The sequence below is a fragment of the Triticum aestivum genome, chromosome 1A, assembly GCF_018294505.1.
Source record: "Triticum aestivum cultivar Chinese Spring chromosome 1A, IWGSC CS RefSeq v2.1, whole genome shotgun sequence".
In the NCBI taxonomy this organism is placed as follows: domain Eukaryota; kingdom Viridiplantae; phylum Streptophyta; class Magnoliopsida; order Poales; family Poaceae; genus Triticum; species Triticum aestivum.
The window spans coordinates 253112363-253136341 of record NC_057794.1 but is presented as its reverse complement, the minus strand read 5'-3'; the positions used below and the strand labels follow the sequence as shown (position 1 = coordinate 253136341).

Genomic DNA, 23979 nt, shown 5'->3' with positions numbered 1-23979 from the left:
AGGAATTTAACATCAGGAAGCAAAGTTTAGAGCACGATAACAACATGCTACTGGAACATATCATGGCAAAGCAAGGCATGGCATGAAACTACTCAAAGCATACACAAAAAGTCCCTTACTGACCATAAGCCAAAAGGGATCAGAAAATACAATGGCAACCATGTGAACATGGCAATTATCGTTAACAGATTCAGACTTAGTAGAAAACTGGAACATGGCAAAACAGATATTAAGTAGGCATGTTTACGAGCTCCATGCACTCACCACAAAGCATTGCATGATAAACTAAGCATACACCCAGCAAGTAGACATGACATAGAAGCTAAACATGGCAAGAACAACAACATAGCATGCATGGATCAACTACAACAAGCTCGACAAAATGCTTAACATGTAAACATTCTGCCAGGAACATTTTATAGCAAAAGTAGAGCTCGATTGACTCATCTAGGGTGCTCCATAATTGCAAACAAAGACATGGATGGATAGAGCACCACAATATCTACAAAACATCCTTACTGATCATGCTCAAAAGAGGCATGGATCACTCTGTAGCAACAAGGAAACATGGCATAAAAATAATGACAGGGCAAAGACTTGGAATATTTCTAAGTCCCTGAAATCAGCAACATTACGAGAGCTACTTTGCATGCTTGTGCTAGTCACCACAAAGATCACAAAAATACATGGCATACACCCCTGTAAAGATCGCATGGCATACTTCAAAACTCATGTAGGGCTCAAGATCATAGGAGGCACACATCAATCATGGCAAAAATGACAAAAGAGCAATTACTGATAAGAATCTGAAACTAACAGAAACTAGCACTCTTCCAACAGCATTTAGGGCATCAAGATGAGCTCAAATGAACATGATGCAATGAGATGAAATGAAGTACTCGTCGATACGAACATTTTGATATGCTACACGGCCAAAACGGAGCCCCGAATGATGAGTTATGAAGCGATGAAAAATGCACAACATTACTGGAAATTCGGGCAAAAGTCAACCGAGGTCTCCGGATCCAGATCTGCATGCTTCCCGAGGCGCTCGTCGGAGCACTGTTTACCGGAAGGTCGCTGGGACTTGCTGGCCGGAGGAGGACACCAGAGAGGGAGGAGAGGCCGGAGGGGCCGACGAGGTGGCCGGCGCAGCGCAGGCGCGGCGGCTCCAGCCGGATGCGCGAGGCGACGCGGCGTCGGAGGTGAACGGAGGCGGAGGCGACGAGGCAGTCGGCGGCGGCGCCGGCGGTGGCCGGAGCGGAGGCTGGGCGGCGCCGCGAGGCGATGGCGGCGGCGGGCGCGCGGCTCGGTCGGTCGGCGGAGAGGGCCCGCCCTGGGCCGGGACGGGCCGGCGGCGAGGGAGGCGGCCGGGCGAACCGGGTGGTGCCACGTGGTGGCGAAGGGACAAGTCGGACACGTCCGGCGCCGGCGGACATTGTCCGGTGCGGAGGAAGAGGGGGACTAGGGTTAGGGTGCGAAATGATCTGAAATTTCGGGGAGGAGGCTACATTTATAGGTAGGAGGAGCTAGGAGGCTCCAAATTGAGCATGGTTTGCGGCCACGCGATCGTGATCGAACGGCCTAGATGATGGAGGAGGTTTAGCTAGGGTTTGTGCCACTTTGGAGAGGTGTTGGGCTGCAACACACACGAGGCCTTTTCGGTCCCTCGGTTAACCGTTGGAGTATCAAACGAAGTCCAAATGGTACGAAACATGACAGGTGGTCTGCGGGTAGTAAACTAAGGCCGCTTGGCAAGTCTCGGCCCAATCCGAAAACGTTTAACACCCAGACACGAAAAGAGGTAGAAAGGGACACCGGAGGACATAGGAGCGCTGGAATGCAAAACGGACAACGGGAAAAATGCTCGGATGCATGAGACGAACACGCATGCAAATGCAATGCACATGATGACATGATATGAGATGCATGACAAATACAAAACAACACAAAGACAAAAACCCGACAACGAGGAAATAACATAACTTAGTGTCGGAAATGGCAAGAGTTGGAATACAAATATGGCAAGTTACATACGGGGTGTTACAGTTAAGCTTGGGGGTGCTGATACGTCTCCATCGTATCTATAATTTTTTATTGTTCCATGCCAATATTATACAACTTTCATATATTTTTGGCAACTTTTTATACTATTTTTGGGACTAACATATTGATCCATTGCCCAGTGCCAGTTCCTGTTTGTTGCATATTTTTTGTTTCGCAGTAAATCCATATCAAACGGAGTCCAAACGGGATAAAACCCGACGGAGATTTTTTGGAAGATATGTGATTTTTTGGAAGAAGAATCAACGCAAGACGATGCCCGAGGGGGCCATGAGGCAGGGGGCGCGCCCCAGGGGGTCAGGCGCACCCTGGGCCCTCATGGCCACCCCGTAAGGCGGTTGATGCCCTTCTTTCACCGCAACAAAGCTAATATCCGGATAGAGACGTGTTAAAATTTCAGCCCAGTCGTAGTTACGGATCTCCGGGAATATAAGAAACGGTGAAAGGGCAGAATCTGAGAACGCAGAAACAGAGAGAGACAGAGAGACACATCCAATCTCGGAGGGGCTCTCGTCCCCCCACCTCCATGGAGGCCATGGACCAGAGGGGAAACCCTTCTCCCATCTAGGGAGAAGGTCAAGGAAGAAGAAGAAGAGGGGCTCTCTCCCCCTTGCTTCCGGTGGCGCCGGAACGCCGCCGGGGGCCATCATCATCACCGCAATCTACACCAACACCTCCGCCATCTTCGCCAACAACTCCATCACCTTCCCCCCTCTATCTACAGCGGTCCACTCTCCCGCAACCCGCTATACCCTCTACTTGAACATGGTGCTTTATGCTTCATATTATTATCCAATGATGTGTTGCCATCCTATGATGTCTGAGTAGGATTTCGTTGTCCTATCGGTGATCGGTGAATTGCTATGATTGGTTTAATTTGGTTGTGGTTATGTTGCTGTCCTTTGGTGCCCATCATATGAGCGCGCGTGTGGATCACACCATAGGGTTAGTTGTATATTGATAGGACTATGTATTGAAGGGAAAGAGTGACAGAAGCTTCAACCTAGCATAGAAATTGATGCATACGGGATTGAAGGGGGACCAATATATCTTAATGCTATGGTTGGGTTTTACCTTAATGAATGTTAGTAGTTGCGGATGCTTGCTAATTGTTACAATCATAAGTGCATAGAATTCCAAGTCAGGGATGACATGGTAGCAGTGGCCTCTCCCACATAAAACTTGCTATCGGTCTAGTAAAGTAGTCAATTGCTTAGGAAAAAAATCACAACTCCTACCACCACTTTTCCACACTCGCTATACTAACTTTATTGTGTCTTTCTCTAAACAGGCCCTACTTTTTATTTATGTGCACTTTATATTCTTGCAAACCTATTCAAATGTTGGGGAACGTAGTAATTTCAAAAAAATTCCTACGCACACGCAGGATCATGGTGATGCATAGCAACGAGAGGGGAGAGTGTTGTCTACGTACCCTCGTAGGCCGTAAGCGGAAGCGTTTATCAACGTGGTTGATGTAGTCATACACCTTCACGATCCGTCCCGATCAAGTGCCAAACGTACGGCACCTCCGCGTTCAGCACACGTTCAGCTCGTTGACGTCCTTGCCTTCTCGATCCAGCAAGAGGGGCGAAGTAGTAGATGAGTTCCGGCAGCACGACGGCGTGGTGACGGTGTTGGTAAAGAACAATCTTCGCTGGGCTTCGCCTAAGCGCTACGAAAACTATGACGGAGGATAAACTAGAGGGGACGGGGTTGCCGGCACACGGCTTGGTGTTTCTTGATATGTCTTTGGTGCTAGCCCTGCCCCTCTATTTATATGTTGAGCCCTGGGGTCAAAACTTGGAGCAAAAGCCTCCTCAAAGTCGGTTTTGCCCGAAAGGCAAGAGTCCTACTCGGACTCCAGTACCAAACGCCACAATTCTTAGCGTCTGGCCTAGACGCCATGGGCCTTGGCGTCTGGCCCAGGGCCAGACACCAGGGTCTCCGGCGTTTTGCCCCTGGCCTCCGCAAAACTCCTTTTGCACCGACTTATAGCCCCGTGAGCCTGACCCCTTGGCCTAACCATATCATCCAATATATGAATCTTTACCTCCTGGCCATTCTGGAGCTCCTCGTCATGTCCGTGATCTCATCCGGGACTCCGAACAACATTCGGTCACCAACATACATAACTCATATAATACTATATCGTCAATGAACGTTTAAGCATGTGGACCCTACGGGTTCGAGAACTATGTAGACATGACCGAGACACCTCTCTGGTCAATAACCAATAGCGGAACCTAGATGCCCATATTGGCTCCTACATATTCTACGAAGATCTTTATCGGTCGAACCGCATAACAACATACGTTGTTCCCTCTGTCATCGGTATGTTAGTTGCCCGAGATCCGACCGTTGGTATCTCAATACCTAGTTCAATCTCATTACCGGCAAGTCTCTTTACTCGTTCCGTAATACATCATCTTGCAACTAACTCATTAGTTACAATACTTGCAAGGCTTATAGTGATGTGTATTACCGAGTGGGCCCAGAGATACCTCCTCGACAATCAAAGTGACAAATCCTAATCTCGAAATACGTCAACTCAACAAGTACCTTCGGAGACACCTGTAGAGCACCTTTATAATCACCCAGTTACATTGTGACATTTGGTAGCACACAAAGTGTTCCTCCGGTAAACGGGAGTTGCATACTCTCATAGTCATAGGAACATGTATAAGTCATGAAGAAAGCAATAGCAACATACTAAACGATCAAGTGCTAAGCTAACGGAATGGGTCAAGTCAATCACATCATTCTCCTAATGATGTGATCCCATTAATCAAATGACAACTCATGTCTATGGTTAGGAAACTTAACCATCTTTGATTAATGAGCTAGTCAAGTAGAGGCATACTAGTGACACTATGTTTGTCTACGTATTCACACATGTATTATGTTTCCGGTTAATACAATTCTAGCATGAATAATAAAAATTTATCATGAAACAAGGAAATAAATAATAACTCTATTATTGCCTCTAGGGCATATTTCCTTCAGTCTCCCACTTGCACTAGAGTCAATAATCTAGTTCATACTGCCATGTGGTTTAACACCAATAGTTCACATCACCATGTAATTAACACCCATAGTTCACATCGTCATGTGACCAACACCCAAAGGGTTTACTAGAGTCAATAATCTAGTTCACATCGCCATGTAATTAACACCCAAAGAGTACTAAGGTGTGATCATGCTTTGCTTGTGAGAGAAGTTTAGTCTATGGATCTGCCACATTCAGATCCGTATGTATTTTGCAAATTTCTATGTCAACAATGCTTTGCACGGAGCTACTCTAGCTAATTGCTCCTACTTTCAAAATGTATCCAAATTGAGACTTAGAGTCATCTGGATCAGTGTCAAAATTTGCATCAACGTAAGCCTTTATGACGAACCTTTTGTCACCTCCATAATCAAGAAACATATCCTTATTCCACTAAGGATAATTTTGAGCGCTGTCTAGTGATCTACTCCAAGATCACTATTGTACTCCCTCGCTAAACTCAGTGTAGGGTATACAATAGATCTGGTACACAACATGGCATACTTTATAGAAACTATGGCTGAGGCATAGGGAATGACTTTCATTCTCTTTCTATCTTCTGCCATGGTCGGGCTTTGAGTCTTACTCAATTTCACACCTTGTAACATAGGTAATATCTCTTTCTTTGACTGTTCCATTTTGAACTACTTCAAAATCTTGTCAAGGTATGTACTCATTGAAAAAACTTACGAAGTGTCTTGATCTATCTCTATAGATCTTGATGCTCAATATGTAAGTAGCTTCATCGAGGTATTTATTTGAAAAACTCCTTTCAAATACTCCTTTATGCTTTCTAGAAAATTCTACATTATTTCTGATCAACAATATGTCATTCACATGTTCTTACCAAAAATGTTGTAGTGGTCCCACTCACTTTCTTGTAAATACAGGCCTCACCGCAAGTCTGTATAAAACCATATGCTTTGATCACACAATCAAAACGTTTATTCCAACTCCGAGATGCTTGCACCAGTCCATTGATGGATCGCTGGAGCTTGCTCACTTTGTTAGCACCTTTAGGATCGACAAAACCTTCATGTTGCATCATATACAACTCTTCTTCCAGAAACCATTCAGGAATGCAGTCTTTACATCCATTTGCCAAATTTCATAATCATAAAATGCGGCAATTGCTAACATGATTCGGACGGACTTAAGCATCGATACGAGTGAGAAAATCTCATCGTAGTTAACACCTTGAACTTTTCAAAAACATTTTGCGACAATTCGAGCTTTGTAGATAGCAACACTACTATCAGTGTCCGTCTTCCTCTTGAAGATCCATTTATTTTCTATGGCTTGCCGATCATCGGGAAAGTCAACCAAAGTCCACACTTTGTTCTCATACATGGATCCCATCTCAGATTTTATGGCCTCAAGCCATTTCACAGAATCTGGGCTCATCATCGCTTCCTCATAGTTTGTAGGTTCGTCATGGTCAATTAACATGACCTCCGGAACAGGATTACTGTATTCTGGTGCGGATCTCACTCTGGTTGACCTACGAGGTTCGGTAGTAACTTGATCTGAAGTTACATGATCATCATCATTAGCTTCCTCACTAATTGGTGTAGGAGTCACAAAAACAGATTTCTGTGATGAACTACTTTCCAATAAGGGAGCAGGTATAGTTACCTCATCAAGTTCTACTTTCCTCCCACTCACTTCTTTCGAGAGAAACTCCTTCTCTAGAAAAGATCCATTCTCAGCAACAAATATCTTGCCTTAGGATCTGTGATAGAAGGTGTACCCAACAGTTACTTTTGGGTATCCTATGAAGACGCACTTCTCCGACTTGGGTTTGATCTTATCAAGATGAAACTTTTTCACATAAGCATCGCAACCCCAAACTTTAAGAAACGACATCTTAGGTTTCTTGCTAAACCACAGTTCATACAGTGTCGTCTCAACAGATTTAGATGGTGCCCTTTTTAATGTGAATGCAGATGTCTCTAATGCATAACCCCAAAACGATAGTGGTAAATCGGTAAGAGACATCATAGATTGCACTATATCAAATAAAGTACGGTTATGATGTTCGGACACACCATTACGCTGTGGTGTTCCAGGTAGCATGAGTTTGTGAAACTATTCCACATTGTTTTAATTGAAGACCAAACTCGTAACTCAGATATTCGCCTCTGCGATCAGATCGTAGAAACTTTATTTTCTTGTTACGATGATTTTCGACTTCACTCTAAAATTCTTTAAACTTTTCAAATGTTTCAGACTTATGTTTCTTCAAGTAGATATACCCATATCTGCTCAAATCATCTGTGAAGGTCAGAAAATAACGATACCCGCCGCGAGCCTCAACACTCGTCGGACTGCATACATCAGTATGTATTATTTCCAACAAGTTTGTTGCTCGCTCCATTGTTCCGGAGAATGGAGTCTTAGTCATCTTGCCCATGAGGCATGGTTCGCAAGCATCAACTGATTCATAATCAAGTGATTCCAAAAGCCCATCAGCATGGAGTTTCTTCTTGCGCTTTACACCAATATGACCCAAACGGCAGTGCCACAAATAAGTTGCACTATCATTATTAACTTTGCATTTTTTGGCTTCAATATTATGAATATGTGTATCACTACGATCGAGATCCAACAAACCAATTTCATTGGGTGTATAACCATAGAAGGTTTTATTCATGTAAATAGCACAACAATTATTCTCTAACTTAAATGAATAATAGTATTGCAATAAACATGATCAAATCATATTCATGCTCAACACAAACACCAAATAACATTTATTTAGGTTCAACACTAATCCCGAAAGTATAGTGAGTGTGCGATGATGATCATATCATTCTTGGAAGTACTTCCAACACACATCGTCACTTCACCCTTAACTAGTTTCTGTTCATTCTGCAACTCCCGTTTCGAGTTACTACTCTTAGCAACTGAACCAGTATCAAATACCAAGGGGTTTGCTATAAACACTAGTAACACATCAATAACATGTATATCAAATATACCTTTGTTCACTATGTCATCCTTCTTATCCGCCAAGTATCTAGGGCAGTTCCACTTCTAGTGACCATTTCCTTTGTAGTAGTAGCACTCAGTTCCAGGCTCGGGTCTAGCTTTGGGCTTCTTCATGGGAGCAACAACTTGCTTGCTATTCTTCTTTGAAGTTCCCTTTCTTTTCCTTTGCCCTTTTCTTGAAACTAGTGGTCCACTTGATGCTATTTCTTGATTTCTACCTTCGCCGATTTGAGCATCGCGAAGAGCTTGGGAATTAATTTCGTCACCCCTTGCATATTATAGTTCATCACAAAGTTCCAGTAACTTAGTTATAGTGACTAGAGAACTCTATCAATCACCTTTTTATCTGGAAGATTAACTCCCACTTGATTCAAGCGATTGTAGTACTCAGACAATCTAAGCACATGCTCACCGGTTGAGCTATTCTCCTCCATCTTGTAGGCAAAGTACTGTCAGAGGTATCATACCTCTCGACACGGGCATGAGTATGAAATACCAATTTCAACTCTCAGAACATCTTATATGTTCCGTGGCGTTCAAAACGTTTTTGATGTCCCGGTTCTAAGCCGTAAAGCATGGTGCACTAAACTATTTAAGTAGTCATCATACTGAGCTTTGTCAAACGTTCATAACGTGTGCATCTACTCCTGCAATAGGTCTGTCACCTAGCGGTGCATCAAGGACATAATTCTTCTGTGCAGCAATGAGGATAATCCTCAGATCACGGATCCAATCCGTATCATTGATACTAACATCTTTCAACTTTATTTTCTCTAGGAACACATCAAAAATAAATGGGGAGCTACATCGCAAGCTATTGATCTACAACATAGATATGCAAATACTATCAGGACTACGTTCATGATAAATTAAAATTCAATTAATCATATTGCTTAAGAACTCCCACTTAGATAGACATCCCTCTAGTCATCTAAATGATCACGTGATCCAAATCAACTAAACCATGTCCGATCATCACGTGAGATGGAGTAGTTTTCAATGGTGAACATCACTATGTTGATCATATCTACTATATGATTCACGCTCGACCTTTCGGTCTCCAGTGTTCCGAGGCCATATCTGCATATGCTAGGCTCGTCAAGTTTAACCCGAGTATTCTGCGTGTGCAAAACTGGCTTGCACCTGTTGTAGATGAACGTAGAGCTTATCACACCCGATCATCACGTGGTGTCTCGGCACGACGAACTTTCGCAACGGTGCACACTCAGGGAGAATACTTTAATCTTGAATTTAGTGAGAGATCATCTTATAATGCTACCGTCAATCAAAGCAAAATAAGATGCCTAAAAGATAAACATCACATGCAATCAATATAAGTGATATGATATGGCCATCATCATCTTGTGCTTGTGATCTCCATCTCCGAAGCACTGTTATGATCACCATTGTCACCGGCGTGACACCTCGATCTCCATTGCACCATCATTGTCGTCTCGCCAACTAATGCTTCTACGACTATCGCTACCGCTTAGTGATAAAGTAAAGCAATTACAGGGCGATTGTATTGCATACAATAAAGAGACAACCATATGGCTCATGCCAGTTGCCGATAACTCTGTTACAAAACATGATCATCTCATACAATATATATAGCATCATGTCTTGACCATATCAAATCACAACATGCCCTACAAAAACAAGTTAGACGTCCTCTACTTTGTTGTTGTAAGTTTTACGTGGCTGCTATGGGCTGAGCAAGAACCGTTCTTACCTACGCATCAAAACCACAACGATAGTTCGTCAAGTTAGTGATGTTTTAACCTTCGCAAGGACCGGGCGTAGCCACACTTGGTTCAACTAAAGTTGGAGAAACTGACACCCGCCAGCCACCTGTGTGCAAAGCACGTTGGTAGAACCAGTCTCGCGTAAGCGTATGCGTAATGTCGGTCTGGGCCGCTTCATCCAACAATACCGCCGAACCAAAGTATGACATGCTGATAAGCAGTATGACTTGTATCGCCCACAACTCACTTGTGTTCTACTCGTGCATATAACATCTACACATAAAACCTGGCTCTGATATCACTGTTGGGGAACGTAGTAGTTTCAAAATTTTCCTACGCACACGCGGGATCATGGTGATGCATAGCAACGAGAGGGGAGAGTGTTGTCTACGTACCCTCGTAGACCGTAAGCGGAAGCGTTTATGAACACGGTTGATGTAGTCGTACACCTTCACGATCCGTCCCGATAAAGTACCGAACGTACGGCACCTCCGCGTTCAGCACACGTTCAGCTCGATGACATCCTCGCCTTCTCGATCCAGCAAGAGGGGAAAAGCAGTAGATGAGTTCCGGCAGCACGACGGCGTGGTGACGATGTTGGTGAAGAACAATCTTCGTAGGGCTTCACCTAAGCGTTACGAAAACTATGATGGAGGATAAACTAGAGGGGACGGGGTTGCCGACACACTACTTGGTGTTTCTTGATGTGTCTTTGGTGCTAGCCACGCCCCTCTATTTATATGTTGAGCCCTAGGGTCGAAACTTGGAGCAAAAGCCTCCTCAAAGTCGGTTTTGCCCGAAAGGCAAGAGTCCCACTCAGACTCCAGGACCAAATGCCACAATTCTTGGTGTCTGGCCCAGACACCATGGGCCTCGGCGTCTGGCCCAGGGCCAGACGTCGGGGTCTCCGGCGTTTAGCCCCCTGGCCTCCGCAAAACTCCTTTTGCACCGACTTATAGCCCCGTGGTGGCCTGACCCCTTGGCCTAACCATATCATCCAATATATGAATCTTTACCTCCGGACCATTCCGAAGCTCCTCGTCATGTCCGTGATCTCATCTGGGACTCCGAACAACATTCGATCACCAACATACATAACTCACATAATATTATATCGTCAATGAACGTTTAAACGTGCGGACCCTACGGGTTCGAGAACTATTAGACATGACCAAGACACCTCTTTGGTCAATAGCCAATAGCGGAACCTAGATGCCCATATTGGCTTCTACATATTCTACGAAGATCTTTATCGGTCGAACCGCATAATAACATACGTTGTTCCCTTTGTCATCGGTATGTTACTTGCCCGAGATTCGATCGTCGGTATCTCAATACCTAGTTCAATCTCGTTACCGGCAAGTCTCTTTACTCGTTTCTTAATACATCATCCTGTAACTAACTCATTAGTTACAATGCTTGCAAGGCTTATAGTGATGTGTATTACCGAGTGGGCCCAGAGATACCTCTCTGACAATCGGAGTGACAAATCCTAATCTCGAAATATGCCAACTCAACAAGTACCTTTAGAGACACCTGTAGAGCACCTTTATAATCACCCAGTTACGTTGTGACGTTTGGTAGCACACAAAGTGTTCCTCCGGTAAACGGGAGTTGCATAATCTCATAGTCATAGGAACATGTATAAGTCATGAAGAAAGCAATAGCAACATACTAAATGATCAAGTGCTAAGCTAACGGAATGGGTCAAGTCAATCACATCATTCTCCTAATGATGTGATCTCGTTAATCAAATGACAACTCATGTCTATGGTTAGGAAACTTAACCATCTTTGGTTAACGAGCTAGTCAAGTAGAGGCATACCAGTGACACTATGTTTGTCTATGTATTCACACATGTATTATGTTTCCGGTTAATACAATTCTAGCATGAATAATAAACATTTATCATGAAATAAGGAAATAAATAATAACTTTATTATTGCCTCTAGGGCATATTTCCTTCACCAAAAACACCTACAAAGTACTTCTAGTTTCATACTTGTTCTAGGTAAAGCGAACGTTAAGCGTGCGTAGAGTTCTATCGGTGGTCGATAGAACATGAGGGAATATTTGTTCTACCTTTAGCTCCTCGTTGGGTTCGACACTCTTACTTATCGAAAGAGGCTACAATTGATCCCCTATACTTGTGGGTTATCAATTATCTTGCTATGATCTAGAGGGAATAAAAGAAAGAATAAAAAGAATTAAACAGATCATATTGATCTTATGTAGAGTAATGACTTCACATATAAAAGAGTATGATGAATAAAAGTTGTTGAGAGTTGGCAAACATAGTTTTGGTCATCGTTGCAATTAATAAGAAGTAATAAAGAAAGAGAGATTTTCACATATAAATATACTATCTTGGACATCTTTTATGATTGTGAGCACTCATTAAAATATGACATGCTAAAGAGTTGATGTTGGACAACAAAGACAACGTAATGGGTTATGTTTTCTTATATCCGAAATAAAGTATATTGTCATGGATCATCCAACATGTTGAGCTTGCCTTTCCCCCTCATGCTAGCCAAACTCTTTGCACCAAGTAGAGATACTACTTGTGCTTCCGAATATCCTTAAACCCAGTTTTGCCATGAGTGTCCATCATACCTACCTATGGATTGAGTAAGATCCTTCAAGTAAGTTGTTATTGTTGCATGCAATAAAAATTGCTCTCTAAATATGTATGATTTATTAGTGTGGAGAAAATAAGCTTTATACGATCTTGTGATATGGAAGAAATAAAAGAGACGGACTGCATAATAAAGGTCCATATCACAAGTGGCAATATAAAGTGACGTTCTTTCCCATTAAGATTTTGTGCATCCAACCATAAAAAGCACATGACAACCTCTGCTTCCCTTTGCGAAGGGCCTATCTTTTATTCTTGTATTATACCTTATACAAGATTCATGGTGATCATCACCTTTCCCTTTTTATACCTTTTCCTTTGGCAAGCACTTTGTTTGGAGTGATCCGGATATATATATCAACTTGTTTCTTTTCCCGAAGGGAGCGAGCGAGGGAGTGAGCGAGCTCGGGTCTGCAGGCCATTTGCATCATTCCAATAAACTGTTCAAAAATTATGATAAAAAATAGTGTGAAAAAGGATGCCAGAAAAAGTCTGCCCGATAGTTAACTAGTATATGACGCACATTTAGCTTATCTGTTTTCGAGCAGTTAGGAACGGTTCATGAATAGCTTATTTAGGAATGGCAGTTAAGTGGGCGAGTTGTGGAAGTTAACTTGAATACTTAACTGCCATGCGCCCTCGAGCAGTTAGCGTGACATTGGCCAAAAAAAGAATGAAAGAAAAAAAAAGTTGATATCTTCAGTCAAGCAGTTCACTAGTTCTTAACTGACGTAGTCCCGATAGTTAGCTATTTCAGGCCCTGCGGTTGGAATGACCTAGGGAAAATAATAAAAAATAAAAAATTTAGTACCTTCAGTCCTGCAGTTAACTTATTGTTAACTGCCGCAATCCTCGACAGTTAGCTATTTCAATACCGGTAGTTAGCTTGATCCGGGAAACAAGGAAAAAAGTGTCTTAATTCGCTGTAGTTAGCTTGGTCGTCATACGTCAGTTAGCTATTCCGGTCGGGCAGTTATCATGTATTGTAGCAATTCGGAAAAAATGTCAATATAACAAAGTTTTTTTATAATGTTAGTCCAATTTTTATTGCATGTGGCAGTTAAGTGGGCGAGTTGTGGAAGTTAACTTGAACACTCAACTGCCATGCGCCCTTGAACAGTTAGCGTGACCTTGGCAAAATAAGAACGAAAGAAAAAATAGGTTATATCTTCACTCAAGCAGTTCACTAGTTCTTAACTGCCGCAATCCCGACAGTTAGCTATTTCAGGACCTGTAGTTCGAATGACCCATGGAAAATTAAAAAAAATAGTACCTTCAGTCCTGCCATTAACTTGTTGTTAACTGCCGCAATCCCCGACAGTTAGCTATTTCAATACCGGTAGTTAGCTTGATCCGAGAAAACCAGGGAAAAAAGTGTCTTATGTCACGACAGTTAGCTCTGTCGTCATACGTCAGTTAGCTATTCTGCTCGGGCAGTTAGCATGTATTGTAGCAGTTCGGGAAAAAAATGACAAAAATATCGTTAGTTTTTTTAAAACTACTCTTAAACCATGGCGAATCTGAAAACAAGTTCTATATACCAAAGTTCGGGCTAATCCATAGCTTTCCAATAGTGTGTTGGACGCATCATTCCAACAAACGGTTTAAAAATTTCTTTCACAAAAACACCGAAAACGTGTTTGAAGAATTTCTTGTTTTTAAAATTTTGTTTAAAAACTGTAAGGATTTTGGGACAACGATCAACATACATAAATTCCGCCTATTCAGTAGCTATTCAAGGCTATGTCGTTTGCATCATTCCGATAAATGGTTCAAAAATTACGATAAAAAAATAGTGCGAAAAAACAGTGCCAGGAAAAGTCCGACCGACAGTTAACTAGTATATGACGCACAGTTAGCTTATCTGTATTCGAGCAGTTAGGAATGGTTTCTGAATAGCTTATTTAGGAATGGGTTGCAGAATAGCTGGGATATATATATATATATATATATATATATATATATATATATATATATATATATATATAGTGATACTATTCATCATCCAGGGTGCAGAATAAGTTATTCTTCACCCGAGGTAATCTTACGATCATTTCATAATTAAATTACGTTTGCAATTTAAATAGTTACATTCCTATTGATTCACCACGTAAAATTTGACATAAGAAAATAAAAATATAGGTCATAAGCCAAGAAAATTTGCAGTTTATGTGTATTTTACACTATATTTTTACGTTTGTAATTTTACATAACATAAAATATTTTTTACAATGATTATATATTTTCTTACAATCTCTTTTTACGTCGAAAATAAGACAAAATTTACGAAACGTAAATTTACAGGGCATTGATGGTAAAATAGAGGGGGGTGAAAAATAACTATTACTCATCCAGGATGACGAATAGCGCGACCATATATATATATATATATATATATATATATCCAATTGGATGTAATTTATCATGAACTATTATTGTTGACATTACCCTTGAGGTAAAAGGTTTGGGAGGCTACACTATAAGCCCCTATCTTTCTTTGTGTCCGATTAAAACTCCATGACCATAAGTATTGCGTGAGTGTTAGCAATTGTGAAAGACTAAATAATAGTTGAGTATGTGGACTTGCTGAAAAGCTCTTATGTTGACTCTTTCCTATGTTATGATAAATTGCAATTGCCTCAATGACCGAGATCATAGTTTGTTAGTTTTCAATGAAGTTTCTGATTCATACTCAACATTGTGAATAGATTGTTACTTTAGCATAAGAAATCATATGACAATATATATATATATATATATATATATATATATATATATATATATATATTGCTGTTATAGAATGATCACGATGCCCTCATGTCCGTATTTTATTTTATCGACACCTCTACCTCTAAACATGTGGACATATTTTTCGTTATCGGCTTCCGCTTGAGGACAAGCGAGGTCTAAGTTTGGGGAGTTGATACGTACATTTTGTATCATGCTTTTATATCGATATTTATTGCATTATGGGTTGTTATTACACATTATATCACAATACTCATGCCTATTCTCTCTTATTTTACAAGGTTTACACGAAAAGGGAGAATAACGGGAGCTCGAATTTTGGGCTGGAAAAGGAGAAAATATTAGAGACCTATTCTGCACAACTCCAAAAGTCCTGAAACTCCATGAAAGTCAGTTTTGGAATATATAAAAATATTGGGCGAAGAAAGCACCAGAGGAAGGCCACCCACCGTCCACGAGGGTGGGGGACGCGCCCTACCCCCTGGGCGCGCCCCCTGCCTCGTGGGCCCCCTGGCAGGCCTCCGGTGCCCATCTTTGGCTATATGAAGTCTTTTGCCCTGGAAAAAAAATCAGAAGCAAGCTCTCGGGACGAAACTCCGCCGCCATGAGGCGGAACCAATTTAGGGCTCCGGCGGAGCTGTTCTGCCGGGGAAACATCCCTCGGGAGGGGGAAATCATCACCATCGTCATTACCATCGATCTTCTCATCGGGAGGGGGTCAATCTCCATCAACATCTTCACCAGCACCATCTCATCTCAAACCCTAGTTCATCTCCTGTATCCGATCTTTGTCTTTAAGCCTCAGATTGGTACCTGTGGGTTGCTAGTAGTCTTGATTACTCCTTGTAGTTGATACTAGTTGGTTTATTTGGTGGAAGATCATATGTTCAGATCCTTTATGCATATTAATACCTCTCTGATTATGAACATGATTATGAGTTGTGAGTAGTTACGTTTGTTCCTGAGGACATGAGAGAAGTCTTGCTATAAGTAGTCATGTGAATTTGATATTCGTTCGATATTTTGATGAGATGTATGTTGTATTTCCTCTAGTGGTGTTATGTGAACATCGACTACATGACACTTCACCATTATTTGGGCCTAGCGTAAGGCATTGAGAAGTACTAAGTAGATGATGGGTTGCTAGAGTGACAGAAACTTAAACCCTAGTTTATGTGTTGCTTCGTAAGGGGCTGATTTGGATCCACATGTTTCATGCTATGGTTAGGTTTACCTTAATACTTCTTTTGTAGTTGCGGATGCTTGAAATAGGGGTTAATCATAAGTGGGATGCTTGTCCAAGGAAGGGCAGTACCCAAGCACCGGTCCACCCACATATCAAATTATTAAAATAACGAACGCGAATCATATGAGCATGATGAAAACCATCTTGACGATAATTCCCATGTGTCCTCGGGAGCGTTTTCCTTTATATAAGAGTTTGTCCAGACTTGTCCTTTGCCACAAAAAGGATTGGGCCACCTTGCTGCACCTTGTTTACTTTTGTTACTTGCTATTCGTTACAAATTATCTTATCACAAAATTATCTGTTACCGATAATTGCAGTGCTTGCAGAGAATACCTTGCTGAAAACTGCTTATCATGTCCTTCTGCTCCTCGTTGGGTTCGACACTCTTACTTATCGAAAGGACTACGATAGATCCCCTATACTTGTTGGTCATCAAGGTGCTAGCCAGCGAGAGGTTTCTATGGTTCAGGAATTTGTAACATATCTGAACTATCGGTAAGAAAATCGAGTAGGGTCCGGGCATACTCACGGTCGCAGAATTGTACCCATGTCCTATCCACGACTAATCAGATAAGGTTCGATCACCACACATGGGCACGAAAATGTGTCCATACCCTACCCGTACAGGTTGGTATCCATTGGTACCCATGTTCATTGGTAAAATTGCCATCCTTTGTAATTTTATTCATACTCATAATAATTACCAAAAAAAACTGTACTCACGAGTTTATCTATTTTTTTTACAAAAGATGTTAAAATGAAGAATCAAACAAATACAAACACAATAAATCATAGTTTTAAATAGCCGGCTATAGCTCCGCTATAGCCCGCTATAGCCTTTCCGGCAGGGTGCCGCTAAATGGTCGTCTTCATAAATAGCCCGCTATAGCTTCGCTATAGCTGATTTGGAGGCCCGCCGCTATTTTCCATAGCCCGCTATTTAAAACACTGCAATAAATGCATGTCAGACCTCTATATAATTAAGATGCAGACAACTAGCATCAAAGCAAACACAAAGGAAATTATGGAAGAAGAGCAACATCATACATACCATAACATGGCTAGTCGAAGATAACATGAAGCATACTCATGAGTTTAATTACAGTTGGATAGCTCATTTTTAAAGTTGTAGTTAGCTTTTGAATGAAATTGTCATGTTTAATGCATTTTATAATAACGCATGAATCGCGCTAGGTGCGCATTGTGGCTGAATAGCTTTTTACGTTTACATGTTATTGTAATTATGTGTAGAACCCCATGTCTAGTCTATGGGATGGCATGAGGAAGACGAATTGTGGGTAGGTGGTTAGATAGGAAGAAATGAAAGGAAAACCAAAAAAGATGCAGACTTCACACGTCGCAAAATAGCTGAGTCCAATGCGTTCGTGTGAGCCTCTCCCTTTTCAAGTTCATCATCCTCCCGGTATTTTTGAAATAGATTCCTCACGCACTTGTGTGTGATCCAGTGATTGTTCCAACAAAAGAACGCGGCTGGATTTGTTTTAGTGTACAAGAACTGAAGGTGTCATCGAAAGTGCCCAATGGAAGCTCGGCCAAGGCACACCCACATTATTTTTTAAAGGAATCTTAAAAAATCAACTATTTAAGAAAATAATGACATGAACTAATGTCATACATTGTGTAAAGTTTCGCAAAGAAAAGACTTATACGATCTTCTGTGCCAAAAAAAAGAAAACATATTTGGTTTTGTATAAAAGTTACTATTCAAGTTTTATGTTAATTGCTAGACTCTTTAAATATATATTGAAAAATTAAACTGTTTCAGCAGGTGCGTCTAGAACCATGTCAAAAATCTGCGTTTTTTTAGAAACACAAGAGTCTAGTTGTCATGTACTCCCTCCATTCATAAATATAAGATGTTTTAGATATTTTATAATGTCGACTAGGTATAGTGAACTGAATGAACAAACAGAATATGTTTATATTACATCCGATTTACCAAAAATTTATAAACAACTTATATTAATCTCACAATAGGCCCAGAAGAAAAATCTGCCAAGGCCCATTAGATGGAAATGTCCGGAACCTTGCCTTGCCTGGAAGACCAACCACCTTGCCTACATCTCCTCATTCCGACTTTCCCCAATTGGCCTCCTCTTCCTCAATCCCCACCTCACTCTGCAGCTCCGCACCAAAAACCCTACTTGCGACCAGCCCTCGCCGGAGCTCACCGCCCCATCGGAAGCCTAGGATCGCGATGCCGCCCACCGCCTCCCCCTCCGCCTCCGCCATCATCGCTGAGACGGCGAGCGGGTACCACCACCTCAAGATCCGCGGCTACTCAAGCCTCAAGGCCATCCCCAGCAGCCAGTGCCTCATTTCCGGCCCTTTCACCGTCGGAGGCCATCGCTGGAGGATCATCTACTACCCGAACGGCGACCGGGCGGAGAGCGCGGGCCACGTGTCCGTCTTCCTCTTCCTCGACGAGAATGTGGACAAGGAAGTGATGGCGCGGTTCCAGTTTGGTTTCAAGGCGGAGAAGCGAGGGCTCTTCTTCCTCAAGAAGGCCAAGCCGGCGGCGGGGACTTCAGAAGCTGCACACAGCTTCGCCAGCCAGGGCACTTGGGGGTACACAAAGTTCGTGCAATGGAATGCGTTGGAGAAATCGAAGCATCTCAAGGGCGATTCGTTCACCATCAGGTGCGACCTCGCCGTCGTCAAGAGGGTCCGCATCGAGGGGACTGCCCAGGAAGCAGCTCCAAAGTTCGTCGACGTTCCCCCGTCCGACCTGAAGCAGCACCTCAGTGGCCTCTTCCTCACCGGAAGCGGCGCGGACGTCGTGTTCGAGGCTGGTGGCGAGACATTCGCGGCGCACCGCTGCGTGCTCGCGGCCCGGTCGCCGGTGTTCAGCGCGGAGCTCTTTGGCTCGATGAAGGAGGGTAACACCAACGATCTGGTCCGCATAGATGGCATGGAGGCGCAGGTGTTCAAGGCTCTGCTCTGCTTCGTCTACACCGATTCGCTGCCGGAGATGGGAAAAGAAGAGGAAGACGCCATGTGCCAGCACCTGCTTGTCGAGCGGACACGTATAACTTGGAGAGGATGAAGTTGGTATGTGAAGACAAGTTGTGCAAGCACATCAATGTAGGCACGGCGGTGAACATCCTGGCACTGGCTGAACTGCACGGTTGCCCCGGGCTCAAGACTGCATGCATCCATTTTCTCAGCTCTCGGGCAAATCTGAGGGCAGCCATGGCCAGCGACGGCTTCGAGCATCTAAGCACAACCTGCCCCTCTGTTGCCAAGGAGTTGATCGCCATGTCTTCCGCACCTTAGTTCAGTTATATGCTAATTGTGCTAGCAATGTCAGGTAGTCTCCTCTCGTGGTTGCCTATGCTTATTGAGTATCACTTATTTCTCTTGGTATATCCATCTATCGCAACTTACTAAGGAGCTGCAAAGCACATTATGGAGTATTGTGAACAGGTTATTAGTCCTGCAAGTTATATGGTTGAGAACGGCTTTTCAGCACCCGGGGGTCTGGACTCCCGGTTATCTCAGCCGCCAGTGATGTATCTTCGTCGTCGAGATATGTGCCTTGTCATTTGACCATCAATTTGATTAGCAGCCTACTGTACATCACTAAGCGTGGAGTAGTATATTTAAAATAAAACTAGGCCAAGAATAACACTGTTCATGTGTAGGCGTCATCCAGTCAATATCAGGACTGACATGTTGCAGTAGTAATTATTTAAGGCCTTGTGCAGTGTCTCCCACAGTTGCAAGGTAAAAAGTGAATTAACTTTCCATGAAACATCATCCCACGAATATTGGTTCAGATCTGGCATATATTCTCTTGTTCATGAACTACCCGGCTTTTAATATTATGCCATCAAGAGAATAGAGTTGTTTAAAGACCAAATGTTCACCTAGTCATACTAGCATAGCTGCATGCACAGCCTATGAGTGGTCATTTCAACAGTAGCCTGCCTGTCCTGTAGACCTGCTCGAGAGAGGGCCTCTGCCTACGTGCGCAGACCTACCCCACTTGTCCAGCACCGCTGTCTGCTCGGTCAAAATGGACTGGATTAATACGCTGACATTGCTGCTGTTCGACAGACCCTTGCACGAATCTCATCAACGCTGAATGGAGCAGATAAAGGGGAGTCGGGACTACCGGGTGCTACCACACCTTTTCGTATATGGTTATGTTCTCTTGCTTATGAGCTTGTATTGAAAAGGAGCTTAATTTGATGAGTAATGTAATGCAATTGCACTTTAACCGTTTCTTCACGAGATCATGTTTGCTTTCATGTTTTTCATGTCATATCCACATGTGTGCATGTTAATCCAAGAAATGATTTGTTGATACGTAAATTGATCTTAGTTCTTTGCATCCAATTAGGCTTTTTCTTGTTTCTGTATCCAATTTCAGTTATCCTCATTGTGCTAGCAATGTCAGGTAGTTCTCTTGTTGCAGCAATTGTGTCCTCTGATTTATGTTGTCCTACATAGTAGTACATCTATAGACAAAATCACTTATTTATCTTGGTATATCAACTACATCTATCCGAACTTACTAAGGAGCTGCAAAGTACTTTCACTTTCTGTCTCTTTTGTTTTATCACTACTTCACTGCATATGTATGCAATCCTGCCGATTAATCATAAATGATATTGTGAACAGGTTAATGTGCTGATTAAATCTGTATTAGTCCTGCAACTTCTATGGTTGTGTTCTCTTGCTTAAGATCTTGTATTGAAAAGGTGCTTTGATGAGTAATGCAATGCAATTGCTCTTTAACTGCTTCTTCACGAGATCATATTTGCTTTCATGTTTTTCATGTCATATATATCCACATGTGTGCATGTTAATCCAAGAAATAATATGTTGATATGTAGATTCATCTTAGTTCTTTGCATCCAGTTAGGCATTTTCTTGTTTCTGTATCTCATGCGTCGGAACCGACAATTTACACTACCACTGAATAAATTATTCCTTCTGTCCCATAATATAAGAGCGTTTAGCGCAGTGTCAAAAACACTCTTATATTATGGGACGGAGGGAGTAGTCGTTATGAGGATCTGGAGAATGTGGGGCCATGGGAATTCACAGTTAACTGGACTATGCTTCTACGTTTGTCCTGACGAGTGTTATAAACGGCTCAACTTTGGCAGGTCAATTTCATTAATTTTTTTAAAAAGAAAATATACTAGTATCAAGACAATATCAATTACACGCGGTCTCTGCAAAGAAGTGAGGGCAAGTTTAGCCAAATTAGTATAGATTTGAAAACCGGAGATACTCCTTTTATAATATTTGTTGAGATGAACAGCTTTCATCGGTTTATGAATAGAGTTGCTATATTGAATAACGTACTACACATCTGGCCGTCATGACCGTACAATCGCCTAAACTTGTACATAATGACCGTATGGACCAACTTTTTATGTACGATGACCAAAGCGAACTTGTGGCACAAGTTCAAGTACCATAGATGAATTTTACTCCTATAATAAACACTTTCATGAGAAGAAACAACTATTTAGTCGGGCGTCGGGGCTGGACGAGGATATACTGACTTATTGTATTGGCCTTGAAGAATAATTTCACAATCTTCTGGCTGCGATGACCCTCTATTTGTCCCAAAAACGCTGATGCATTAATTAAATTTTTGACATGGCCTAGTAACTTGGAGGGAGGGAGGGAGATGTCTACTGGAAGCAATCAAGCAACGTCTCAATTCGATCGGGACAAAACTACTGTCAACAATTAAATGGAGTAAAAGATACAACAACGCGAGGTCACTTTCATTGCCGAGATAGGAAATAACGGATAGGATAGGGGTCATGTGGACGCTTGCATGCCTACACTTACAAGGAAGGTATGAAGCTTCCTGGAAATTTTTCGCGACCAACCCGGTGACCATTGGAGGTGGAGGTGGGCTTCGCGTCGAGTGAGCCGAGCCAACAGCAGTTGTCACCGCTCGGAGTAAACGCGTCAAGCTATATTTCGTTCAAGGCGATGCCATGATCATATGCTGAGAGTATGTTGGTTTCTCCTGCTGAGAGTACTGTGAAGACTACCTTTAAATTTCTGCCAACGTTCAGTCGGGTACTACTACTATATATATGGACGTGTTTTAAGTATTTGCTCTAATATTTTCCACCGTAGTTGTTGGAGATTCTTATTTGTTATTCCAACAGTCATCTTTCATCTTTCCAAGGGATGCAACAAATGGAGTATTTTTTTCGACAAAGGATGGATTTTATTGATTCAAAACAAAGCATCAAGAGGATGCAAACACATTGAGCACACAACCAACCCATGCATAGATAGAATGCACAAACCAACACCAACACACGCATGCATAAAAACACGTTGTCAAATAGCAAAGTCGTATAAGACCAAAGCTATACTGATACACTGTTCAAGGTGGCGTGTATGCGGTTGGAGCGGGTGGCCAGGGAGGTTTTTACCCAACACGGGTGGCAGTATAATTTTCGGATCGGTCCACCTCCTTCGTCGACATAGGCATAGTTTTGGTCTCATATGGCTTTACCGTTGCCGAATTGTTGGGTTTATTTTACACACTTTGTCAGACGATTCTTTTTGTGGTTGTGTGCATCTTAGCTATGCAGAGGCCGGGTGTCGCTCATCATGATTTGTATCCGCTTGATCCTACATTTCGAGATAATAAAAGCGCCCTTTGTCGGAAAAAAGACCAAAGCTATACGTAGGCAAAGAAAAAAACCTCAAAGCGATTAGATCCGTGATCAACAAACTAAAGCAATGATTATATCCACACCAATTATCTCATGAAACGCACATACGCCAAGGTTCTTCAACAACAACGTCTTCACGAAGGGAGCAACGCTCAATCGCCACCATCATCGGATCCAACCACCCAAGGTCAGACTCTAGGTTTTCACCTTGAAGAAACAATCCGAACAAATGGAATACTTATGGGTCATCTTTCCAACTGTCACGACACGTCACAGAGCTCTCCATGGAGATATGGGTCACGAGGCCCCGGAACCACCCCCCCTCTGGCGTGTCGGTCATTCCGAACTCGCGGAAGTGCTGCCCAGGAGGCCTCACACCCAGCGAGCACGAGTATTCTGAAGACGGACCTCATGAGAATAGGCCACAACTGTTGCCAAGATAGAAGTAGCTTACCTAGGTTCTCATTCCGAAAGACAAAAGACTATCACTTCAGACATGCTCAGGGGCTATTGACGGTCAATACACTGAGGGTGACACATAGTGTAGGAAGTCCGACATTGGGCCGGCCTCGGGGCCTAGGAGGCCTGGTAGAGGTCCGGCTTTGGGAGATGACCCCCGGGGGGCAGTAGGCGAGAAGATCATCTTGGCATGCAAGCCAAGATGTCGGCGGCATGAGATCGGTCAGGCATTGTGTAAACCCTAGCCCTTGTCACCTATATAAGGCAGGGCTAGGGGTAGCCATTACCATCTACTCTGTAGATTATACTCTTGGTAGCCATACTCATCATCTCCCTTGTAACCCCCTCGC

At 42.7% G+C, this 23979-nt stretch overlaps 1 pseudogene; it reads left to right on the top strand.

The window, feature by feature from the left end:
* The first annotated feature begins 18702 nt into the window (after positions 1–18702).
* Positions 18703–19781, top strand: LOC123181037 (BTB/POZ and MATH domain-containing protein 1-like; annotated as a pseudogene).
* Positions 19782–23979: the final 4198 nt, after the last annotated feature.